Source organism: Cebus imitator, unplaced genomic scaffold (genome assembly GCF_001604975.1).
Source record: "Cebus imitator isolate Cc_AM_T3 unplaced genomic scaffold, Cebus_imitator-1.0 Scaffold40, whole genome shotgun sequence".
Taxonomy (NCBI): domain Eukaryota; kingdom Metazoa; phylum Chordata; class Mammalia; order Primates; family Cebidae; genus Cebus; species Cebus imitator.
The window spans coordinates 7,988,006-8,011,015 of NW_016107355.1; the positions used below are offsets into that span (position 1 = coordinate 7,988,006).

Consider the following 23,010-nt stretch of genomic DNA (forward strand, 5'->3'; position numbering starts at 1 on the left):
AAATTTGCACATAGTTGAATTTCCTCCATCATCTGAAGGAGGTTGATGTAATGAATCTGTGAAAAGATAAATTAATAATGATGTCATCTCATCTTGAAAAAACAGGTTGGCAAGCCTATATTCTACCTACTAAATAGAGCTTCACTAGCACATTACACTCATTATTACTGGTATCTTCATCATTTATATAAAGAATAATTGTGCTGGAAGAAATCCTACAGATCCTTTTCATAAACAATCTTAGTACATAACATAATTGATTAGCATCTTTCCATGTCTCAATAAACTGAATGCAACAGAAACTTAGCTACTATCTTTTTGAAAGTATAAATAACCAATATGAGCTAAGTTGAACTTTTATGACAGTCTATGTTTATCAAATTAAGTTGTAATTCGATGATATTTTGGCATTTAAATTATACTGTCTTTGTAATTCCATATTGTATCCAGATATTTTCATGTAATACATTTATTTATAATCATAAACCTAGGTATTGTGTTTTACTCATTATACCTAGTACTTAGAGCAGTGCTTGAAAAAGAAACTCAATAAATATTTCTGAGTATCACAATAAGCAGATAGAATAGATTGTCCTAGACAATGTTCTGAAGCCTGAGAAACATCATAGAGTGGCAAGTATTTCCATTAAGTAGCACAGAACATTCCCCTCAATTAAATAATAAATGTATTCATTCATGTTCATTATCTCAAATTCATGATGTGTTGAAATAGGCACTTTAGCACTATTTGGTGGTGGTATGCACATTTCCAAATATAAAGATGATTAGTTCTGCTAAAACAACCTGTTACAAAATCAAGACATTGAATTTCTTCACAATTCCTAGTTGGCCCCCAAATCACTGAATGTTCATTATTTCCTTCTGGCTATTGATAATAATCTATCCTTGGCATAAAGTTTGCTCTAATATAATTGATTTAACTTAAAGAAAATAAGATAAATCAAAGTTGAGGGAAAAGTTCAAGATATTATATCATGTCATTTTATTTCATTTAGATTTGCTCTATTCCTTTTTTTCACCAGTAATTATTATAATGACAGTCCTCACTTTATTTCCAAAATGATCAGAGGAAGTGGTTTTGAAAGCATTGTTATCACGGTAAAGACAAAGATTATGCAATTAGTAGTGTCAAGATATGGTAAGTGCTGTTACCCATCTCGAATTTTTTGAAGCATCTTATTCCATTTCTGCTATCTATAGGTTGACCTTGTGATGTCTAGACAGATTATTTTTCCAAAGAACTGCAGTGTATAATTCAACAAATGATTTTTTTTAATTACATGAAAGAATTTTAAATACTTTGTATTACTTTTTAGACCCAAAGATCTTTTTCTCAGTTCCTTTCCTAACAAGATTTCCTTCATATGGAATTTGCATTGTTTAAAGTTCTCTATGAAGCCATGTGCGTAAGGCATGGTTCTTACCCTAGGGACTTTCTAATATACAGTCCTTTTCATGTGTTATTTCTAAAGAGCTGACACACTCACGGCTCATTGTCTTGTAATTTTTGTACTACAATTCCTTATAGTTGGGTTGCTAGAGGGAACATAGAGACATTCTGATTCAGAAAGAATATGGTCATTTGATTTTTTAAGACTTTGGTTATGTGAAAGACATCATCACTGTTCTGTAAGCTCCCCAGGATTACTTCCTACTGTTAGGTGACTTTTTACCTTTACCTCTAACACTGTACCAAGATTTGTCACTCACGTCTGGTGCTCCCTTGCAAGAAACAGTCAAAATATGCAAACACAATGTGCCAGATTTTCTCACCAATTTCTCTGGTCAACTCAAAAAATAAAGAATAAAATTTTCTTTTCTGACTATAGTCAAAATTTTGTTCTTGTTGAAAGAGCTATTCTGGATCAATTAACCTTCAAATGTCCCATCAAAATAGTGCATTTGTACTTTATCACCTGATACAAGGGAGCATTTATATGTGACTAAGGTCTTATTTAAGGGAAGCTAGTGATAAATTGTAGAAACTAAAAGTTAGGTAGCCTAAATGTTTAAGAAAATACAGTGAAGTAAATGCTTGTTGCCAACATAAAATCTAGTTTTGTTGGCCTGAGAAAACATGTAGCTAAGATGATTTCTTTTTTTTTTCCCATTAATTTATTTTATTGCATTTTAGCTTTTGGGGTACATGTGAAGAACATGCAAGATTATTGCACAGGTACACACGTGGCAGTGTGATTTGCTGCCTTCCTCCCCATCACCTACATCTGGCATCTCTCCTCTTGCTATCTCTCCCCAGCTCCCCACCCCCCACCGTCCCTCCCCTTTTTCCCCCCAACTGACCCCAGTGTGTAGTGCTCCCCTCCCTGTGTCCATGTGTTCTCATTGTTCAACACCCACCTATGAGTGAGAACATGTGGTGTTTGATCTTCTGCTCTTCTGTCCGTTTGCTGAGAATGATGGTTTCCAGTTTCATCCATGTCCCTACCAAGGACATGAACTCATCGTTTTTTATGGCTGCATAATAGTCCATGGTGTATATGTAACTAAGATGATTTCAACATTGTCCTCAGCTTAACTGACCTTTACACCTAGCTCCCCTTTGTCTTGGAGCATTTGAATTTAAAAAAAACAAACTTGCAGTTGTAAATTATGTCTCTGTTTTGTTGAAATATAAATCTCCTATCATACTCTTGCTAGTTTTACAACCCAGGGATGTTTTTCTCAAAAACCTAGGAGCCATCTTCACTGCAATGTAATCATTAAGAGTGGCCTTATCTAGTAGTCTCTGTAGGAGGATGGGAGACTAACTTCTGTAAGCACCATTTTGCAGAACAAATGCCTAATCATCTTGACCAACTTCTTTTTAAGAAGACCTTAGAGTTCTCTTTCTTTTGCTCTGTCACTCCAAAATGAGTTCAGCCTCTCTTTCTTATTCTAATAGTATTGACTCCTAACACAACAGTCTTGAATAAAGTATTTTTTCCTGTTTAACTCATCCAGGATAATTATTCTTTGAAATGTATTTTCAATTGATGTAACTTTACCAATTTTTTGAGATCATATTCACTGTATTATAAGACTGCCAGCTTTATATGCCCACTGTGCCACAACAGACCAACATCCTGAAACAGCAGGGTTTGCAGCAGAGTTTAATAATCACAAGGCCGCCAGTTGAGGAAACAAGGAATTCTCAAGCCTCAAATCTACTTATTTGAGGAGATTTGTACCACGATCTTTAAGAGGATCATGGAGGGCAAGGGGCTGGAAAATTGGGGATATCAATTGGTCAGGGTAAGGAGGATGATATAATCAGAATGTGAAAACTCTACTCTTCCATAAGTCAGCTTCATACTTGGTCCTTTACACCAGCTAGCATGGGTAGTTTTCTTTGGTTTTACAGAACCTGCAGGAGAAACTCAAAATGCAAACAGCAAACTTATCATCTCACAATGTCTTTAATTTTACCTATAGAGCAAAGAGTCTTGTGACAAGGGTTATGTTATCCTGGGGTAGTAAGCAGTGACCATCTGCAAGGAAGTGAGTTAAAGGGCAAGCTGGCTAATTATTACTGCTGATTGTGCTGCAAGCTGAGTTGAAAGGTTGTTTCCCCTTAGTGGAGTTTATAAAATTTTCTTGGGGACAATTTCAAAAGTCTAGTATTCTTTAGGTCCAAATGATATTGAGGCAAAATTGGTATCTTTGATAAAGATCAGTGGGGAAGCTACATTACTGATTTAAGCTATTATGCTTAATTTACTTCTGTATTGATCACCACTGCTCCTAGCATGAATCCATGTTAGGTATAGGTCAAGAAGAAGAACAGCTTTCACAACTACAGAATCATTCTAACTTTATGTACTTCAAAGACAAGAAGCTTGTGTTTATTTTTAATCAGAAATCTTATATAAATAAAGGCACAATGAAAAGGCTTTTCAGGGGGGAAAAGGAAGGGGATCTGAAAAGTACTGATGTGTAAATCAGACTTATCTCTGAGATGCCCCAGTGTTCTGGGAAGGAAGCCAGTGGGCTACAGGTAATTAAGGAATTAAAATCTTATGGTTTCATGTGATACTGGAAGCTATTCTTTCCCAAATAAATTCTGCTTAAGATTCTCCTAGAATCCTTCTGGCTGATGCCAGGTAAGTTGATTAGCCTCTGCTGTGGTGTTTAAGTTAAACGATCAAAAGCAATGTGGCAAGCTAAAATGGGACTCACCTCTCTAAGTCCAGATGTTTCTGATGAAGGGACTTCATCCCTCCTATATGTCTTAGTGTTCCTCTCCCCAATCAATGAATAAAAAATGAATAAAAAATTCTTTATCTAAAAGACTCGGTGAATTATGACTGAATTCCCTACGTTAACCATAGCAACGAAGAGTGGAATACTTATATACCTGAAGATTTGCTCCTCTAGAGAACACATTTTCTTGGTGTCATTCTTCACTGTAGAAGCAGTTATTTCTTCCACATAGAACATTTTGAATATAGCTACCAAGGCCAAATTTTTCTCTGCTATTATAGTCAATATTTGACAAAAACTCCAAATTAGAATGCACAACTCCCAAGGACTCTCTTAACAATTGTACTGGGAATAGGCCTTAGTAGAGGGATAGACCAAATTTCTTATTACCAGGAGAGGAAACCAATACTTTACTCTGGGGAAAGACTATAGCCTGTTATTTGTAGCCTGAGCTATGTAGGACAAGGCTCATGTTATGTAAGATTCTTACCCTAATTGTTTTTAAATGATTTACGTTAACCTAATTATTGTGCTGTTTTTCCTTAACTCTAGTTACTATATAAAGATATAATTTTTAATCCTTCATCGTAATAGCCCTTGACAAGATATTTTCTTCAAAAGTTTATTTTGGTGTTATTTATAGTGATTTGTTATTAGGGTGGTGTTATTAGGGTGTTATTTGATGTTATTTAGTGTGCCAGACATTGTACTCTAGCTACCAAAATGGAATAGTTATTGTTTTTGCTTTTCTTTCCTTGAGAAATTGTTACAGTGTTTTTTGTTGTGATTTTTGGGTTTCATGGGGAATTATTTTAAATTAATCACACATTAGTTTTTCAAAAACTCTGCTATAAAGAAGTCTCTCTGCTCCATAAAATAATGAGATTTTTCAAAGGCAACATTAAAATCATATAGCTAAGTCTGAGTATACGCTGAACATTAAATTTGAAACAGAATCAGCATACAAATTAAAAATGTTAATTATCCTTAGGTTGTATGGAGTATCTTACATAGGAAAACAGACAAAGATGCCCCACATAAGTCAATTCAAGACTCACTGTTTAAAACTAGTTTGTGCATCAAAGACCTCCCATCATCAGGAAAAAATGCTGAAAATACAGTAGGCCCTTCTTATGCCTGGGGGACACATTCCAACACCTTCAGTGTGTGCCTGAAGCTATCAATAGTACCAAACCCTACATAGAATCTGCTTGTTCCGAAACATACTTACATATGATAGATTCAATTAATAAATTAGGCACAGTAAGAGTTTAATCAGTGAAACTAATAGCAAAATAGAACAATGATATAATTTAATAACAATATAAATTGTTATAGAGTGGAATATATTGTTACTGTAGATCTTAGCAACTTAAATGTCTGATTTTTTTCTTTCCTTATTAAGTCAAAAACATTCACCTTTTCACTTAAAGGAAGCACTCTATGTCTTCTCTTTCACGTATCCAAGTCTCCAGCCTCACTAACACTTCTGCTTTGTGGCTATTAAACAAAACAGAGGTTACTTGAACACCAGCAACAATACATGATAGTCAATCTGATATCAAGATGGCTGCTAAATGACTAGCAGGGGGTTGGAATGTACAGCAGATAGGATACACAGTATGGGCACGCTGGGCAAGGGGTGATCACGTCCAGGTGAGATGGAACGAAACAATTCAAGATCACATCACATTACTCAGAATGACATGCAATTTAAAACAGGAATTGTTTATCTCTGGAAGTTTTCATTTATTATTTTCAGACTCTCGTTGACTGCAGGTAACTGAAATTGTGGAAAGTGAAACTATGAATAAGGAGAGCAACTATACCATCAAAAGCTGCTACGCCAGTGTATAGCCCATGATGGCTGCACATCTAGGAAGAAAGGAGGATAGAGAGGAATGAGCAAAGCAGTAGGGACAGAGATAGAGAAGATACAAACAAAACACTTGTCAACCAAAGTGAGCCACCCACCCATATCCAAAAACATGCAACACATTGATGTTATTGCAAAAAATAAGTTAACAGCCAGACAAGAACTCCTGATAATACTGATTTTACTGAAGAATCTGAAAACTATATTCAAATTGGGCTGTTTAAGATAGTCAGAAAAGGCAGGGCGCTGTGGCTCACACCTATCATCCCAGCACTTTGAAAGACCGAGGCGGGTGGATCAGAAAGTCAAGAGATCGAGACCACCCTGGACAACATGGTGAAACCTTGTTTCTACTAAAAATACAAAAATTAGCTGGGCATGGTGACGCAGCCTGTAGTCCCAGCTACTTGACAGGCTGAGGCAGGAGAATTGCTTGAACCCAGGAGTTGGAGGTTGCAGTGAGCTGAGATTGCGCCATTGCACTCCAGCCTGGGTAACAAGGGCAAAACTCTGTCTCAAAAAAAAAAAGTCAGAAAATAAAAATTCATAATGGTATTAATTTAATCTATAATAATCGCTTTTCATTAAAAAAAGCAAGAAAATAGAAAACAAAATATGACAAACATGAAGATAACAGGAATAAAAAGTAGAAGTCTTAAATAAAAATCATAATCAAAATATCAAGAGCACTTAGGAACTTAAACTCTATTATGGTGTCATGAATAACAAAGTAAGATTAAGAAACTGCAAGTAAACTCCAAGTGTAATGTCCAGGAAACCAAGTTGAGATTCAAGAGAGCAATGGTGACCACGGAGAGTGTAGAGGAGTGAGGCAGGACAGCTGCCCACCCAGGATGGGTACAGACCCAGGGGGGGCTCCCTGCTGTGGGGAAAGGATGAGTGAGTCAGAGCCCTTGGGGACTCACACTTCTGTCATGGACTTTTGCAACCCTGGGCACGGGAAATCCTCCAGAGCCCCCATCTCCTGACTGACACAGAGAACTTCCTGGAGTCTGGGCAGGGCCTGTGCTCAAGCCCACGTGGGGCCCCATGGGCCTTGGATCCCTGAACACCCTGGTGCCAGTTGCTATAGCCACGTCAACACCAAGAGCCAGCTCTCTCCAACAGGAGATGGGCCACATGTATGGTGCTGAGGAGCAGAGGAACTGCAGGCCTCGCCTCCCTTCCACCTCAGTAAAGAAGACCCACTGGCCAGAGACCTTAGCCCTGAGGGCAGTCCGGCCACTGCCCCACTTCTGGCTTCCGAAACTCTGGCCAGTCACAGCCCTGCATTTCTTTGGGACTGCCCTCCTAGACATAACTGACAGGCTCACTGCAATTCCCACTGGCACTGTCCCTACCCCTGCTGCCCTCAGGCTGAAGAAAGAACCAAGAACCCAGGAAGAGTCATGGGCCCGCAGTAGGCTGCAGCTGCCCTTCGAAAAGCAGCCACAGTTTTCTGTGCAGGTTCTTGCCCCTCTGGCTCCTCACGAGGAGGACTTCCTAGCCTGAGACACCAGAGCAACGACCCACCTGACGTGCTCACTTCAGTCACGGAGGGCTGTTGGGTTCCAGCCCCAACCCTATTCCTGTGTGTCCTTAGTCCTAGTGGTGACAAGGGAGTGAGAAAAAAAATAAAGACAAAGACAAGAGTATAGTTTCACAGCGTGGGTCCAGGGAACCAACGCAAACTCGTCGGGACAGCGTTGGCCCTGAGCTCTAGGCTCCACAACCTTTTATTAGGTGCACAATCTCATTAATCTTGTGGGCTGAAGCAGAAGGTTTTCGGGGGAGGACTAAAAACTATTGTGGAGTAAGATAGCCGGGGCGGGGGAGTAGAGGAAGAGTGTGTGTCTGCAGCATTCAATAGCACATGTGATTCTTCTAAGAGATGCAAACCTACCACACTGAATTTTACCACTGCTTGTTATCAAGGTATATTTGCATAGAAGCACAGTGGATAAAGTGCCACCAGGTCTGACCACACACAATGTATCAAGGGGCTTTTATCTCCCAAGCACTGCAGACACAGAGCAATCAGAATTACTCCATATTCTGAGAAACTAGGCAGAGCCTGTGGCGTTCAGGTTATCCCTGCCCTGCAAGGCTTTCCTGCCTTGCAAGCTCCCATCTGCAAAGACCCTCCCTAGTCTTATGGGCAGAGGTTGCCTCTCTTCTCAGAGATCTTGCACAAGTCCTCTTTAGGAGACCCTCTTGCAGCCTCTGTGTTGAGAAGGCATTTGCTGGACCAAAGCAGTATTTCCTGCTTTGCAACCGCCCTGCTGCATTCCACCGTTTTACAAGCTCTCCCAGATGGTCTTTACCTTAGGCCTGTGGCCGCTTGATTTCTATTTTACTGCACCAATATTTGATATTGTGTAGTTTGGGGTCTAAACTTCAGTGTACAGTAAGCAAAGCAAGCTTACAATTATTTAACTAGAAATAACGTAGGTCTGCCCCTGGCCATCTTGACCCGCGGACGGCTTTGTGTTTCTGTGGGCTGGAGTTCTCAGAGACAACCCAAGGGCCCTCTGCCATAGCCACTGCCACAGTAGCAGTCCTAATTTCTCCCAGGCTAGGGAGGGAACAAAGAGCCCGATTGCTTTCCTGGCACCTCCGGCATGCCACAGCTGCCCTAGGAAGAGGAGGCCACATTCTTTTCTTGAGAATCCCTGACTTCCTTGCTCTTCACCAAGAAGGGCCGCCTGCTGGGACCCACAGAGCAGCTGCCGCACCCACACCTGGTCACGTCAGTCAGTGGCAGCTCTGTGTTACTCTGGGGTGCAATGCCGGAGACCACGGACAGGTCCTCTGTCACTGCAGCTGCCAGAGTCCCCACCACTGCTGCCCCCAAGCGGCAGGAGAGAGAGAATAACAAAAGGAGGAGAGAATGACAAAAAAGCATGAGCTCCTTCCAATGCAGTGGCTCATGCCTGTAATCCCAGCACTTTGAAAGGCCAAGGTAGGCGGATCACGAGGTAAAGAGTTCAAGACCAGCCTGACCAACATAGTGAAACCCCTTCTCTATTAAAGATGCCAAAAATTAGCCGGGCACAGTGGTGGGTGCCTGGAATTCCAGCTACTCAGGAGACTGAGGCAGGAGAACCACTTGAACCCGGGAAGCAGAGGTTGCAGTGAGCTGAGATCGTGCCATTGTACGCCAGCCCTGCTTGAGCTCACCCCGGGGCTGCTCTGTGCAGCTAGGGAGTGCCAAGCTGAGTGGCTGGTACTCAAAAGGGAGAGGAACCCACACTCTCAGGGCACAGAGCTAGGTGAGCCACATAGGCTTCTGGTCTGCTGTGAGAGTGAGGCATGCCTCCATCCACAGGGCCATCCAGAACAGGTGTGGCCTATCTCCCTGCTGCGGTCTCTGACCAAGGAAACCCTGTGGCCTGGAACACCTGACAAAAACACATGGTTGTACCAGTGATCAATAGTGGCTTCTCCAAGGCCCGGGAGTGGACCTGGTGAGGAAGTCAAGTCTCTCTCCACCACATCACAGCATGGCCGCAAATGCCCGGAAATACGAAGGAGCCACTTGGCTGAGTATAAGCCAGTTTACCTGCCATTACTCTTAAGCACCATACACTAAATCACAGCTGAAACTACAACACTAAAAATACACTGCTAATGTATCCTCCATGTGAAACAAAGGGCGAGAATTCAGCCGCAAGTAAAGAATTTGGACAGAACTTTGGCCCTCTGAACACGCCCAGAAATGACGCCAACTGACTATACTCAACATACACCACAGTTAAAAGAGTAGCAATTCTCCTGGATAAGAAAGAATCAGGGCAATTAGAAAAGCCAGAGCATTCCCTCCCCTCCAAACAGTTCCACTAGTTCCCCAGCAGTGGTCCTTGAACCATCTGAAGTGACTGAAATGACTTACACAGAATCCAGAATCTGGATGGCAAGGAAGCTCATTGAGATCCAAAACAAGTTGAGGTCCAATCCAAGAAATCCAGGAAATCATCCCAGAAATGAAAGGCAGAATAACCACTTTAAGAAAGAACCAATCTGAACTTGTAGAGCTGAAATAGTCACTACAAGAATTTCATAATATAATCAAAAATATTAACAGCAGAATACACCAAGGTGAGGGAAGAAGCTCAGAGCTTGAAGATCAGCTTTTTAAATCAACCCTGTCAGACGAAAATTTCAAAAGAATATTAAAAAATGAAAATGAAATCTGAGAAACATGGGATTGTGTAAACAGACCAACTCTCTAACTCATTAGTATTCCTGAGAGAGACGGAGAGAGAATAAACAATTTGGAAAACATATTTGAGGAAAATGATTTCAAAATTTTGCTTCCACAAAAATTTTCCTAATCTTGCTAGAGGGGTTAAAAAATTAATACATAATTTTTGTACTTAATTTTATCTTCAGGTATGATTGCTTCCACTTTTTTTTTTTTTTTATTAAGATAGTTATTTTTGTTCCCTTGGAAGATCAAATAAATTCCAAGAATTTAACAGGTTTCTGCAGGTTGTGCTTTTTCTTGTACCATTATATTCCTTTCTGTAAATATTTATTATTTTGTTAGCTTTTCTTATACATTTTCTATATTTGTTCTATGATTGCAATATCATCTATTATATTTACTTTTCTCTAAATAGATTATTTGCTGTCATGGACCTATTGAAATAACTCTTGGGGCTGTCTACTGAAAGCATATTGGGACCTTTTCATGTGACTGTGAATTGATTTTGGTAGTCTTCAAATATAAAGTTGCAAAGAACATGACAAATAAATTACTGACATGTATTTCTTGTACTGTACTAATAAAAGTCTCACAAATTACTTTTTTAATATTTCATATAAATCTTGCTCTTTTTGTTACCTTTAATTTTGATTTCTAAAGTCTATGACAGATCTCCATTTCATAGAAGCTTTTTATAAACAAGCTATAATTTTGAATTATATAGTGACATGTTATCTTCAGTTATGTCTTCTTCTTAAAATTTCTCTATTATTTTCTTAAATCCCTAATTTATATCAAAAGATAAGTACAATTTCAGCTGGCCTGGGGAGAAGGATACCTTCCCATTTCCTCTATCCTACCTTCATGGATCTTTTAAATTTTATTCTCTCTTAACATATTTTTTAAATCAACCCTAATAATATTAATACCTATTATGCATTTATTTGATGGGCAACTATTATTTTATACTGTTTTATAGGCCACCTGACAATTTGAAACCATAAGTACATACAAATTTAATTATATTCCAATCATTTACCAACATTTTACATATTTTGTTTGTGGACATCCCATCCACTGACTCTTTGAAATTATTTCTTTCTAACAGTGACTTCAAGGTAGCTTTTCCATACAGCTTAGTGTAAAAAATGTCTGGTTTAAATTTATCCTGTTAATTTTCCTTTATTTATCAAACTTAGCTTTAAAGGTATAGTTTTAATCCTATGGCCTCATTTCCATGCATCTACTAAGTCTTCAATGTTTGTAGTAGCTGTTATGCTATATAGCATTATTTTCTTTCATCTGTAAGTTATATGGACTTCACTGATTTTGTTTAATTTATACTGTCCCTACATTTATAGAAGTTCTGAATATTTATTTAGACTTGGTTTGTGTATTTGCTTAATCATGCTTAATTTGGCTACCAATTTGATGACTGCTGGTATATTTTTTCTAAAGTCTGAGTAATGTGGATTATATCAGAAAATGGCTGTGCTTTGTGTACTTGTAGGAATAAGGAATTTGAAACTTCTCATTCACAGATACAAGAAGTTTTTCAATCCTTGATTAAAAATTTAGCTTTACTTTGATTCTGTTAGAAAGACTATGCCTACCACTTTCTGATATGAATTGAGTCTCTGGCAGTGCTGGCTCTTGACAGATATACATTTTGGTAGATGTTCTAATTCTTTCCAGTCATAGGCTCTACTTTCTATGACTTCCTTGGGCTTCCTTCTCTTTAGTATTTTTATTTAAAATCATTGGTCTAGCTGGCTCAGCATCCCATAGGCCATCATCTAGTACACAGATTATTTTTAATATCTGAGAAGCCAAACTTAAATTTATAAGCAAAACTAAGTTTTTATTGTTTTAAGCCACTGAGTATTGAGGAGATCTATTATGTATTATAATTGTGGAAACAACTAATAATGCATCTATATAAAAATCCTCATATGCACATTTTACACCAATGCTATGAATTTTAATATTTAAAGTATTTAATGTGACAAAGAAGCTTGCATTCTGTTTACTAAGTTGTTAATCTCTGCAGTCTAGATTGGATTGCAAAAGCACAGTTTTGGGATACTATGTATATTTAAATCATTTCATTTATTTTAAATAAGATGCATAGTAGATAAGTCAAAATGAAGATATTTTAAATAAATTTCAAAATATTTATTAAATATTTTGAAAATATTAAAATTATTTCCCAACTGAATTAAGTCATCTCATATTTACAACAATTTATCTAGCGCTTAAATAAATAAATTTATGCTTTGATAAAAGACATGAAGTACAGATCAATAGACTTTCTACATCTGTATCTACTTTTAATGTAAATTTTAAACATTTCTATCAAATTTCTAAGGTGTTTAGTAAAGATTTTTCTTAGAGTACAACACCATGAATTTTTCATACTTTAGTAAAAATTATAATTACATTGTGAAGTGTGTCATAACAATTTGCAGACACTTTGTTCTCCAAGCTTCTTATTTTTATTGTTGCCCTATGATCATATTTGCCATTGAAAAACATTGTACTTTTTATTAATATTACAAATAAGACAACAGACACTTAAGCAAGTCATCATGCAGTTTACATCTTTAAGAACACAGGATCAAATTTATTTCTAGTTTTATACAAATACCAGAAGCAGATCTCCACAAAATTTTTTCCTTCAACACTTTTTTTGGGGGCGGAGGAAGGGGATGGAATCTTGCTCTTGTCACCCAGGCCAGAGTATAATGGTGAGATCTTGGCTCACTGAAACCTCTGCCTCCCAAGTTCAAGCAATTCTCCTGCTTCAGCCTCCTGAGTAGGTGCGATTACAGGTGAGTGCCACCACGCCCAGGTAATCTTTTGTATTTTTAGTCGAGACAGGGTTTCACCTTCTTGGCCAGGATGGTCTCGAACTCCTGACCTCAGGTGATCCACCCACCTCAGCTTCCCAAAGTGCTGGGATTACAGGCATGAGTCACTGCACCCAACCCCTTCAACAGTTATTATCCCTCAATGAGCCATGACTGTTGTTTTTTATGATTCCATATTATTTTAAAACATGGAGAATATTCTATATTAGAATTTATATAATTCACAATTTTTACGATGTCACTCAGCTCACTGTTTAGTTTAGCTGACATTATTTTTAGAGCAATATTTTCTTAAGGAAGTACAAGCTCCTTAATCTGGGTAACAACTCAGAATGTTTTCCTGTCTTCACAACTGTACCATCCAAACACAGTCCAACACAAAATTTAAATTTCAAATCACTTTTATTGTTATACAGGTTTTAGTTGTATAACATTTCATTGTTTTTAGATAATAAAGCTGAAAAAAGTTAGTTTTTTAGTTCTTAGTTTGTATGACCACCATGTTTGAAATGCACATGCACCAAAAGAATGGTTATCAATTTCAAATAAAAGTTTTTGGTTTTATTATTCCTATACACAGTATCTGCATTGTTTTATCTACTGCCATCTGAAGTGTAGTTCATGGACCAGTGGTTTGCATAAAATGTTCGTTGTTGAGCCATAACAAGTTTAGGTTTGGAAGGCTTGCTCTTCCGTGTAAGTACAAACCAGTGGACTATTGCTGCCTGTAGCCATGTACAGAGGCTTGGTGATTTCTGCAAAACCCAGTATCCACAGGCGGTAGTATTTCGTGGCCCCAAAAAATTCATGTACCTGTCTCTTGGTGGTAGGAGTGGGGACATGGAGGATAGTCTCTTTTTAAGCATTGGCGAGTGCCCTTTTTTCTTTGTTTATGTCATACCCCAGGTAGGAGACCTTGGAGAGACAAAGCTGGGCCTTTTTGGCTGAGACCCGATACCCAAGTTCCTGGAGGAGATGAAGCAAGTCTTTAGTATATTGCAGACAGCTGCCAGTAGTTTTGGTAGCCAGTAACCAATCATCTACATACTGAAGCAAAGTACAATCAGGATGGCTGGCTCAGAAGGGTATTACATCCTGCTGGAGGGCTTCCCCCAAAAGAGTAGTGGAATTTTTGAACGCCTGGGGCAACAGAGTCCAAGTGAGTTGAGTGGTATCACCTGAGCCAGGCTCTGTCCACTCAAAAGCAAAAATTGGTGGGCTTTGGGGGGCCAAAGGGAAGGCGAAGAGGCATTCTTTAAGTCAAGGACTGTGTATACTGTATGTTCTTGCAGGAGCAGGTTGAGGAGAGTATATGGATTGGGGACAGCTGGATGGACTGTGACTGTCCACTTGTTGACTTCCCACAAGTCCTGTACTGGCTGGTAATCATTTTTCCTAGGCTTTTTGACTGGCAAAAATGGAATGTTCCAGGCAGACCGGCAGTGTGAGTGCATTGGCCTGTAATAGCAGTTGAATGTGAGGGTTGATTCCCTCTCAATCCCACTGAATTACAGGGTATTGTTTTCCCTGAACTGGCAGAGCAGTGGCCAGAAGTTCTACAACTACTGGTGGGTGGTGTTTTGTCAGTCTGGGAGGATTTGACTCTGCCCAGACTCAGGGGAAAGGAGTTTGTAGATTCTGTAGGAGGGGGTTAACCTCATTTTTCACCAGTTGCAAGGAGGGGGTTAAGAGGTACTCCTCTGATAAGGGGGCAGTTAGTAGGAGCTGAGCAGAGGGAGGTGTTGTGGTCCCCAGTGTGAGGTGGACTTGATCTGCTGAGAAGGAGATAGATGCTTGTAGCTTATGGAGTAGGTCCTATCTGAGGAAGGGGAAAGGGCACTCTGGCATTACAAGATGGGTAAACCAGTATTCCCGAATAGATCCCTTGGCACCCTGCATGGCAATCTTTCTGTTGGAGACACTACCAAAAGGGGCTTGTAATACAGAGTGCTCCGCCCCAGTGTCGACTAGGAAACATACAGGCCGGTCCCCCACCGTAGCAGTAACCATGGGCTCCCAGGGGCCGAGGGGCAGGGAGCTCCAGCCCTGTCAATCCTCCTCAGACTCTCTGGCTTCCAGAAGAGTGAGAACTTTCCCTTCAAGCCTTTTTAGACACTCCCTCCTCCAGTGTCCAATTTTCTTGCAGTAGGCACACTGATTATGTAACAGGGGCATTTTTCCCTTTTTCTTGTGGGGGTGTTGGGTTTTTCCCCAGGATGACTTTTTCGTGCAGGGTTCTGTACTTCAGCTTCCCAGATTGCAGCTACTATGATTTTTGCCTACTTTTGTGATGCCTTATCAGATGCTTTTTCAGCTGCCAAAGTAGCCTGTTTCTGTTTTTCTAATTCTCTATTGTCATAAACTTTTTGGGCTATGTCTAGGAGTTGTGGATTGTTCATTCCAACAAATCCCTCAAGCTTTTGTAACTTTCTTCAAATGTCAGGAGGTGCCTGGACCACAAATGACAAATTAACAGCATGGCTGTTTTCGGGAGCCACTGGATCAAACAGGGTATAAGTTTGATAACCTGGATGTGCTCTAAAAATGCTCCAGGGGACTCACTGGGCTCCTGGACAACTTCCGTTGTCTTAGACAAATTCATGGGCTTTTGAGCAGCTCCCTTAATACCCACTAGGAGATGCTCGTGAAACTCATCCAAAGCTTTCCTCCCTGCCACTGTGTTTGGGTCTCAATTTGACTGAGTAGAGGGAAAAACTTCCTCTGAGAGGTTTTGAGCCTCCTTCTCCAGCCTGCCTGCTGAGGAAGGAAATTCTTTCTAGCCTCCCTATGAATGTGGTCCCTTTCCTCAGAGGTAAAGAGGGTTAGAGGAAGCTGCTGGCAATCATTCCAGGTGGGTCAGTGGGTTTGGAACACAGACTCCACCAGTGTAGTCAGGACCCGGGGTTTCTCAGAAAATGGTGGGTTTTGAGCCTTCCAATTGTACAGGTCAGAAGTAGAAAAGGAAATGTGGACCATAAATGAGCCGGCCTGCCCACTGCCCGGAGGGGGTGGTACCTCTCTTAGGGGAAGCAATGGAGCGACCTTCTCTGCCTGGGGCCATAGCCTGGAGGTGATGGGCAAAGGATCCATGGAAGCTGTCTGTTAAGAGTTTGGCAGCAGTGGAGAGGCCACAGGAGATGAGGTTGAAGGGGCAGAAGGGGATCCCAAGTGAGATGGAGGTGAGGGTGGTGGAGGATTATAAGGTGGAGGCAAAAGAAGGGACCTGTCTTCCTCTTCTGAAGGGGGCAACACAGGAGGAATGGAGGGAGCCAGGGGTTTGGGCAAGGGAGAGAGGTTCAGCTTAGAAGGACCCTGGATGAGGGACTATGATGGTGCAGGATTGTAGCCAAGGAGTGGGATTCTGGACTAGGTCCAGCCATTGGTTAATATAGGGAAACTGATCAGGGTCCCCAGGTGTTCCGGTAACAACTTCACATACCGCCTATACTGTTTTAAAATCCAGTGACCCAGCCTGGGGCCATCCCATTCCAAACTTTGGCCATTCCACTTCGCAGAGTTTGGAGCCTGCTTTTTGTAAGGCAGACTCTGTACTCTCCAGAAAAACCTAAAGTAAAATTCTTTAACATGCACTGGAAGGGTGTAGAGGGTCACGAAGAGGCAGAGCCCATTATGGAAGGTACTTAGGGGGACCTAGTGGTTTCCGGGGTGGTTTGGGAGCTCTTTTGGCCTTATACCCAAGATACCATTGATGTCTGTTGATGTCTCCACATCTCAAAGACAGAGACCTTGAACTGGGCTCTGTCAGCTATGGGCTGGAGGAGAGATAAGAGAGCCAGGCCCTGGAGACACTGGATCTAGTGTGATAAGGGAATTAGGTGAGTCCGGGGTAAGGGGTGAGGTTGAGGAGGATAAAGACCACCAGAGGGGCCGGGCGCGGTGGCTCACGCCTGTAATCCCAGCACTTTGGGAGGCCGAGGCGGGTGGATCACGAGGTCAAGAGATGGAGACCATCCTGGTCAACATGGTGAAACCCCGTCTCTACTAAAAATACAAAAAATTAGCTGGGCATGGTGGCGCATGCCTGTAATCCCAGCTACTCAGGAGGCTGAGGCAGGAGAATTGCCTGAACCCAGGAGGTGGAGGTTGCGGTGAGCCGAGATCGCGCCATTGCACTCCAGCCTGGGCAACAAGAGCGAAACTCTGTCTCAAAAAAAAAAAAAGACCACCAGAATGATCCCACCAGTACCACCTGACAGTGAGGTCCCACCCAGGAGCATTATAGGATTGGAAAAGTTGTAGAGCTAAAAAGGCATAGGTCTCCTTAAACAGGGGCTTATCTAAAGGCACAGGAAAAGTGGTGGGATGACAGAAAAGGTGGGCCAAGAGATCAGCAGGGTGGGTGTTCTGAATCCACCAGTGGTCTACAAGACTGTCACACCAGTCCCTGGGACATGGCTCATGACAATCCAACTTCCAGCAACCCTTATGATGCCAAAAATCCCCAACAGAAGAACGACCTCCCAAATGTTTTGTACAAGCCTTCCGTAGCAACACTTAATTCCCTTTTCACAGAAAAGACAGTCTTGGGGTGACCAGTCCAGGTGACAGATGAGGGAGACGGTATCCAGCAGGATGAGGTCTTTAGCAAGGACCTTAAAGAAATTCTGGCCTAACCGCCTTGGACAATAGCGGCAATGTGACATGTAACTTACACGTTAACAGTGAGAAAAACAGCAAACACAAGACACACAAACTTGGACACAAAACAGCCCAATGAACAGTGAGGTAGATAAGGCACTGAGGTAGATAAATGATTGTGGTTATTCTAAAAGGACAGATGAAGGGAGGGGAATCCCATATTGGGAACCCTTAGATGCCCACCTGGCCACTCCCCTTACAGGGTCGCAGGTGCCTCTTGACACAGACAGGTCGGTATAAACCCCGGACTCGGATCAGGACTAGTCCAATGCTGTGAAACTAGTCTGATGCTGTCTTTAAGCTGTATGACGTTACCAAAGAACTGCAGGTTGGGGCCCACTCGTACTCCATAGCTTTTGCTGTGAAGCCACAAACTGGATCCTTAGACACAAGCCTCTAAAGTCCCCACACACTCACACATGCACACACACGTGCACTCAGAGGTTATTACAGTCTTATGCACTTTGTAAACAGTTTGAGCCCTAGAGAAATTTTTATCTTGTTTATAAATGTTTTAAATTAGACAGAAACCAGGGATCCTGTCCTCCAGCATTCTGAAGTGGTGACAGAGTCCAGAGGGGTGCCCTTGTCAGAGCTGAACCCCTCTAAATCAGACAGTAGGACAGAACCAGGGACCCCAGACACCCAGAATTCAAAAACAGACAGAACCAGCAACTCTAGACCCCCAGAGTTCAAAGACAGAACAGAATTAGGAACCCTGGACACCCAGAGTTCAGAAACAGAACCAGGAACTCTAGACACCCAGAGTCCAAAAACCAGAACCAGGACCAGGGACTCTGGGGCACCCACAGCCCAAGGTCACAGGGATCACTGTAGTCAATTCTGGCATCCCAGTAATTGGATGATCCCTGTAACTTCCAGAAATAATCAGGTCAGGCCTGACTTACCTTCTCCATGGAGCAGGACCAGGGACTTGGAAGAATAATTTGGAGAAGTGTGCCAGGAGTCGATCCGCTCTCCTCCGACAAGGGGTGGCCTATGGGGCCCTGGAACATCTCAGGGGGTGCCTCCCCTATAGCCCACCTCTCAGCTCGGGGGAACCCAGAATGAGCCTGGTCTTCACCCAGTGGCGAATATCTAGCGGGGGCCTCCGAATGTAGTAACTGAGTGAGTTAGAAGGAATGCGCCACACGGAGTTCCAAATCAAGAATTCTTTTATTAGTTGGCGACCAAGAGACAGCTAATGCTCAAAATTCTCTCGGCCCTGAGGAAGGGGCTTGATTATTTTTTATGCTTTGATTTAGGTATGGGGAGGGGGTAACTAGCTAAAGCGGAATTTTACAGAAGCAGAAAAGCAGATTAGAGGAAGGGGCTGTGTGCACAGGTATTTTCCATACAATCACCAAGAAGTGAGGCGATTAGTCTCCTGCTACACAATGATTAAAGGGAAATTTTTTTCTTACAGTTGCAGAGGGGTATGTGAAACAGGATGTGGTTACAATGGTTAAAGTGTTAAGAACAGTGCCTTCAACACTTCTAAGTCCAGCGTGACCCAGTTATGTACACAGAAGGGCTGTGGTAGGGAGAGGGAAGGTAGGCTGGAGTTTACAGCTAAGATGGAGTCAGTGATGCTAGCCCAGGGTAGGTTATTACATTATAAACATAAGAAAGGACAAAAAACCTAAAAGAAAAAAAAAAAAACTATGAAATAAATAATTTGGAAATACCAATAGACAATTTATAGAATAACTCAAATGTTCAACAAACATGTAAATGAGGTGAACCTCATGAGAAATCAATAAAATTCCAAATAGCAATGGAATATGACTTCACAGACGTCAATGGAAAAATGAAAATTATGATGATGCCAAATATTTGAAGAAAAGAATATCTCATGCCCTGTTCTTGGACATGTAAAATGGCTGCAACTGTTGCAGGGGACTTCCTGGGTTAGCTCCAGCAGATTCTGAAAGCACAGATGACAGCATGAGGACATGGCTCATACACCTCTAGTTACTGTTCCTAAGCAGCTGTTCCTTCCCTGGTGGTGTTTTGCCCACACTGTGGAGTCTTTCCCTGTCAAGATGCAACTTAGTATTTGCCCAAAGAGTCAAGGAGCCTCCGATAGGTATTTCTTACTTCGTGTAGCATTTTGTTTCTTCAGTACCCTGCTGGTACATTTCAGTCATCTTAGTCACGTCAAACTCCAATTTCTATCTTTGCTCAGAGAGACTACTTGCTTCGTTTGGGCTCACATAAGTGTATTGTCCCCAAATACAAAGCCAGGACGATTATTTTTTTTCCATATACCCAGATTTTACAGGCTTGCACCATTTGCTGTCTAAAATCGAATAATAGTATTTCTCATATTTACAAACATATTAAACAGATATTTTATGTATTTTATCCAGTTCAAACTTGGATATGAGAATATAATAGGAGACAATGGCACTCCTTAAAGGAAATTGATATCTCTGATTATATAAGCATTGTAATTACCTTCTTCCTCTTTGATTTGAAACACCCAATTACGATGGTTTGTAGTTTTAGAAGATTCACTGATCTCCTAGTACATGAAGAACACTATGGATAATATAAACATGGAAACCCTCACAGATTAACTTTGTGTTGACTCTATCACATCTGCATAATGGTTGATCTTTCAGAACCAAGTCCCCTGAAGCAAGTTCTGTGCTCTTTAAACTGCATAAATATCCAATTAAATAAATTTATTTTTATTTGTTTTATCTACATTTCATAAAATTAATCTATATTTTAAACTTTATCAACATTGTCTAAGATATAATTATATATACATTATAAAATATATCTATGTTATAAAATTAGAAAATTTAAGCTGCAAAAAGATCCAACTAAATTTATTTTTTCTTTCCATTTTATCTACATCTTATAAAACATGTATGAATATATATAATATTAAAATAATATTTTCTAAATGAACACCGATAGGTATGAAAAAATAAAAGAATAATGGCCCAAAATTAAATATGCAGTAGAAATTTTGATATATAATAGGAAAATATAACTATATTTAGAGATAATTTTACATGTGAAAATTACATTGAATGTGAAAAAGAAGGCACTCTGTGTTTATAAAAGAAAATATTAAGTTGCTTTTTAAATTTATATTTGCTCACTTTGCATTTATGGCTAATGCTATTAATATATGTGGCAAAAACTTTTCATTAATTTGACAGTAAGAATTATAGCAATTAACAGCGTTTTGCTTCCTTTACCAGGAAAAAGAAACTACAGCTGTACAAGTAGAACACATTTAATCAAATATTTTAATTATTGCCTTACTTAGGTCAGAGAGAAACATTAGGGCAAAGTTATAACTGCATGTCTGGCAATACACATAGCAATTTATTGGACATGCAGTTTAATAATAAATGACACTGAGATTAAAAGATGTGATACTAAATCATTTATTTGAATCATTTAATTTGAATGTGTCATGATTAATGGTATTAGAGAAATGTTTATCTAAGGTGTATATTACTTTAGGTCATTCTAATATACCTAGTTTGATAAGAACTTTTGATTAACTTATAATTTATATCTTTTAAAGTAAATTCTGAAATAGTTTGCATGTCAAAATAAATTATCAGGTGGAAATCAATAGACGATCTATAACAAACAAGTGGCATATCAATATATTTGTTACTGTGTGTGTGCTCCTGATTTTTGTTAATGATAAATTTGAATGTGAACATTGGATGTCATATATAAAACACCTGATGTCTATAATTTAGGGCTCAGAACTCTTTTGAAGAACTATCTGGCTGTGGACATTGTTTTTTAACATAATCTTTGGTGACCTGTAATCAACCTAGGCCTTAGAACACTGAAAGAAAACGGAAGGAATAAGATAGTATGGAGCACTGCAGAGCCATCTGGAACCTCAAAATTTTTGGAAGGCTGAAAGTGAGCATGGGTTAAAACAATGGGATTGTTGAAAGCCTTCTAAGAAGCAGTTAGATCTCCTTATCACTAGACTCAAAGAGGTAGGTAAATCCCCATATCACTAGAATCTTTGTGGCTGAGTGAAATGTTTCATCTTTCCAGAGAGAAAACAAGGAAGAAAGCAAAGCACGGTGTCTCTGTATTGGAAGACACCAGACAGCATGGGAATGTCATACTGGAAAGAGGGGAAGAGAGAGCCTACATGCACCATGGTGACCCACTCAGCTCCCAGAAAGGGACAGATCATTTTGAACCTGGAATATTCTTCCCTGAGAAATCTGATCAGCTGTAATAAAGTCCATGGTTAACCAGCTGATCTCATGGGTACAGAATTCTAATAAGTTACTGAATGCCTATGCTTAACTATAAACAGAGCACCGTGATCACCAGATCTCTGAGAAAAATCTCTTTCATAAAAGAGACCAAAATAAACAAATATAAGAAAAGCAACTTGAGGAGAAAGGTTATTCAGGTTGAAGTAAGTTTGTAAAAAACTGTCTTAATGATTGAGAGAGAGATTAACAAGTGTGAGAGAGATTTTCCTTCACTGAAACAAGAACAGAATACAAATTCGCAATTTTTTAAAAACTAGAAGACAAGAAGTGTTCTTAGAAATTAAAGTATAAAAATAAAAATAGAGATGACAAATTCAAATGAAAAGAGAGAAAGATAAATTTGAAAAATCTTTCAGAAAGTAAAGCAGAAACTTTTTTTTTGTTGAAAAATAGAGGAAAGTTTCAATTGGAGAATGAGCTAGTAGAAGAACAAATTCTGAATAATAGTGATCCAGAAACAGAAATTAAAAAAACACACACACAATAAACCAAGAAAGAATTCCACTTCTGAAAAGCAAGAATTTCCAGATTCAAAAACCCACTGATTGTCTAGGCCAATAGATGAAAACATACATTCATCAAGGCATACACCTCATAGAATTTTTAAAACTTGGAGACAAACCATACTATACTTTTTCAGAGAGAGATAATATTTGACCATAGAAGAATATGATTAGCAGGAAGACTCTCAGTATTATTGCATAGCTAATTTCTGTCACATGGACTATCTTACTGTTAGGATTTGAATTAAAAATCTAATAGATATTTTTACACATGCACACATATGTTCATTGCAACACTGTTTACAGCAGTAGCAAAGACTTGAAATCAACCCAAATGCCCATCAATGATAGTCTGGACAGGGAAAATGTGGCACATATACACCATAGAATA

At 39.9% G+C, this 23,010-nt stretch overlaps 1 long non-coding RNA gene across 1 annotated transcript; it reads right to left on the reverse strand.

Annotated features, from left to right (window-relative positions):
• Nucleotides 1-3,202: 3,202 nt before the first annotated feature.
• Nucleotides 3,203-18,907, reverse strand: LOC119470776. Its single transcript, XR_005199743.1, has 3 exons — nt 18,742-18,907; nt 5,641-5,721; nt 3,203-3,385 (listed from the first exon to the last, which is right to left on the reverse strand). It is a non-coding gene; the product is annotated as an uncharacterized LOC119470776 (long non-coding RNA).
• Between the last annotated feature and the right edge of the window lie 4,103 nt (nt 18,908-23,010).